This window comes from Pteropus vampyrus, unplaced genomic scaffold (genome assembly GCF_000151845.1).
Source record: "Pteropus vampyrus isolate Shadow unplaced genomic scaffold, Pvam_2.0 Scaffold427, whole genome shotgun sequence".
NCBI lineage: Eukaryota > Metazoa > Chordata > Mammalia > Chiroptera > Pteropodidae > Pteropus > Pteropus vampyrus.
In genome coordinates, this window is record NW_011889208.1 from 171,657 (window position 1) to 175,447 (window position 3,791).

The window sequence follows — 3,791 nt, forward strand, 5'->3', positions numbered from 1 at the left end:
GTTCTCCCGCCCAGAGCTGACAGTGTCTACCCCGGTGGAAGCCTCCAGCTTTGCACACGTGCATCTGTCACTAAAGGTTTAGCAAAATGCAGTCATGCTGTAAATGATATTTTTAAGAGAACGATGCGTATCTCATTGTGTGGAAATTTGTGTCCCACGCAATAGCCAATTTCCTTAATCGTCGGGAAAATGTCTCCTGCAGTTTTTTCCGCATGGGGACCTAAATCTATGACTCTGCTTGGAATTCGGTGGCGATGCTCTTATGTCCCTTTCTCTCCGGTACTGTAAGCATCTTCCCCACTTTCTTTACTCACAACACGGACTTAGTGGAAATAAAATTTCCCAAGCTCGGTATCCTGAGAGAAATACTCGGCCTTCTGGATTTGTCCAGTCAGGTTCCTGTGGCCTTTCTCAGTTTAATCCTCCGGCCCTTCGGCCCGGAAGCTAGACCTAAAAACGTGATAAATCCACGCAAGCGATGGCTTGTCGGTGTCATTCTGTTATGTCGTGCTTTTTTCAGAGTGAGAGCGTGAGTTTTAATGATTTTTTTTCCTGGCATTCTCTTTTCTGAGTTTCACGAACGCGTGTATGACAGTGATTTGTCAACTCCTGCAACAGATGCCTGGGTCCTTCGGTGCGACCTCATTAGTTTTTGAATGCTTTCTTGTTTAATGGCACAAGATCTCAAACTTCCCGTGGACCTTCATGTGTACCCGTCCTACCGTTTCCCCAAGGAGACAGCGATTTATTCATCGGTAACTAAAGGAGGCTAGCGTTAGACTCCCGTGAGCTTCGATTGGGTGGCAATTTTAATTCTAAATCAATAGAAAGTTAAAAGCCATGTCTGTCGATTTCTATTGACTAAAGAGACCTCAAATTTAAAAGGCTGAATGAACTACATGTATGGCCATGCCACCCTGAATGCGTCCGATCCCGTCTGATCTCGGAAGCTAAGCAGGGTCGGGCCTGGTTAGTACTTGGAAGGGAGACCACCTAGGAAGACCAGGTGCTGTAGGCTTAAAAAACAAACAAACAAATAAATAAATAATAAAAGGCTGACCTACGACTGGAATAAACCGTACATCGTTCAGAGGAACCTCTTCCCCTTTATACGTGGAAAATTTGGGACAAAAATCAATCAAGTGAATATTTAGGATTTTCTTTTTTCAGAATGATAGAAGTTTGTGTAAGTAAGTGTTAGACACGCAGCCAGATCTGATCGAAGCTCGGCTCTCGGCTCCTTTCACCTCCCACGACTGAAGCCTGAGCCCACCTATTCCTAACGATGTCCCTGTGGTAGTTCAGTTGATTTAGTGAGCGCCAGCGGGTGGTGGCACAGCCAGCCGGACGAGGGACAGAGAAGAGGTATTCTCCTTGAGGAAGAACAGGCTGTCAGGAGTGAATTAGCCAAACAGTCCCCCCAGCTCCCCGGCCCTGGCGGCAGATCCCGTGTGATATCTGGGACCTACTTATACCAAAAACGTGTTGTTTATCTGAAATTCAAATGTGACGGGCATCCTGCATTTGACCTGGTCGCCCTGCTGTCTCTCAGAGCCGGTCCTCCCTCGGGCAGGGGCAGTTAGCTCTTCATAGCCGACCTCACCTTAGCTCACGAAGAGCTGCCTCCTTGCTGGAACCTTTACCTGTCTGCTGCTTAGGGCTTCATTGCTCACCTGCGGCCCCGCCAAGATGCTGGAGTGAATCGGGGCCTCAGGATCTTGGTCTGCGTACCCTTCCCGCCTTGAGCTCATCATCCAGTTTCAGACCCTACGTCCCTAAATGTCTGACCCAAACACAGCCAGACCTTATTCTCACTCCTGTGTTCGGACAGCCCGTTTCTCCACGCCCCTCGGGCCGCCCAGACTTTGGCTCCGGCCTCCCGGAATCTCATGCTTCCGATGCCCAAAGCCACGATCTGGAAGCTCGATGACCTTTGCACAGGAGAAGAAATCTAACCTGGCATGGGGCGGGGTGGGGCGCAGTGGGCAGCGGGGCGGGGTGCGTACCACGCCAGGCCTGTGGCTGTCCTCACCTCGCGGGACTGTAAGCTGTGTGTGTGTGTGTGTGTGTGTGTGTGTGTGTGTGTGTACGTTGATTTCTTATGCACGTGGAAATGGAGGTGGTCACGACACCAGTCCGCAGTCACCTTTCCTTGGTCGGGAACACTTACCCCAGTTTTGGTGTCTTTGTCTGCTCCCCAAAGGTGACCCAAACACCGTCTGGGGGAGGAGGACAGGCATGTGTACTTGAAATGGACTCCTCTGTCGGTCCCTAGCCTTCAAGCTCGTTTTCACTGGTGGAACCTGAAGCCACACTCTGTTGATTCTCATGTAAAAGTTCATTTCTCCTCTCAACAGGACATTCTGAGCAGGTGTCCCGATTTAAGCTTGTTTTCAATAAGTCAGAATTTAATGGATAACTCTAAACGTTTATCACAGCGTCCGTTTCGCATTGCTAGGTCTGTATTTTCTCCCAAAGTTGGGATATTATGGACAAAGAAAAACTAAGGTGTCTGATCTCTTTGTCAGCATAAAAGGACATAAGAGCCCGCGTCCTTCAAGGCAGATGACACGCCCGCGAACTGGTCTCGCCCGTGTGCCAGGCTCTTTTCTCACTAACACTCTCTTGAGGATCGAGGACTTGAACCTGTGCAGCCATCTGCCTCCCTTCGTTACCTGGAGGCCCCGGGTGTCTTTGGGACAGAAACAGGAGGCCTCGCGATTGGGTGGGTGAAGACGGTTTTTGCAGCAGCAGGCTGGGCAGCCACGTGGGTCACCTTGGTCAAGGTGTGCACAGGGTCAAGGTCAGAGCGGGCTCGGTGTCAAGTCCACGTGCGCAGCAGAGAAAGGGGGAAGTGGGCTTGAGGGTCCCATGAGCTGTGGAGCTTGTTCATCGAGTCAGTCAGTCAGCCAGTCAACAAACCCCCCGTGAGCGCACCGGGTTCTGGATGCCACTCAGGGACCTGGGTGGCCACCCTGAGGCAGACACTAGGGCGCCTCTGTTGCCCAATTCACGTTCTGGTGGGGAGAAGGGAAGGGGGACGAGTAGACTTAACTGAAACAGATGTTTTAAAAGGAGGGCGGATGTGACGGAGCTGTGAGCCCACCCACCGCCCTTCGCCTCTTTGCCAGGCGCGCCTGGCCCACATCACGGTCTCTGTGAGACAGGTGTGGCCGTGCGGCTAAGTCCCAGCCAGTGGAGGTGAGGGGCAGGGCGGGCATCCTTTCTATGCTAAAGACCTTCCCACGCACCGTCAGCGTGTTCCCTCCCCTTTCGGGGCTGCACACGGGTGTCCCCGAGCCTCAGAGACAGGCCGGCTTTGAGGCAAAAAGAACCCGAACCTGTTTGGCAGGGCGCAGGAGGTCATCCGCCGGGGACCAGGTGTGTTTTCAGGGATCATACCTTTCACGAGGGGCTCTCACCGGTACCTGGTGACCCGTGTATTCCAAAGAGCCCGTGGCCTTGGCTCGGGTGGCCCAGTGAGTCCTTCTCCTTGCAGGGGGCAGCAGGAGGGGAAGGGGTCCATTCACCCTCGGTTGGATGGAGCACTCAGGGACCCCGGAGGGGCGTGGCCTGCTGGGGGACACCTGCTTCAGCTGACACTTCTTGTCAGCTGCACCTTCTAAGCCAGAGTGGCCTCTGAGTGCCCCGGGGTTCAAAGTCAGCTAACCTCCTCCCAACGCACGTCGTCATTTAAGATCTGGAATAAAAAACGTGACAGCTGCACAGATATGTCAGTGAAAACACCCTTCTTGAGCTCGGTGTGCTTATTCGAGAAATTACAATGCGTA

General features: G+C 52.5%; 1 non-coding gene across 1 annotated transcript; it reads left to right on the plus strand.

The window, feature by feature from the left end:
* Positions 1-899: 899 nt before the first annotated feature.
* On the plus strand, positions 900-1,018 carry LOC111732120. Its single transcript, XR_002777432.1, has one exon. It is a non-coding gene; the product is annotated as a 5S ribosomal RNA (ribosomal RNA).
* Positions 1,019-3,791: the final 2,773 nt, after the last annotated feature.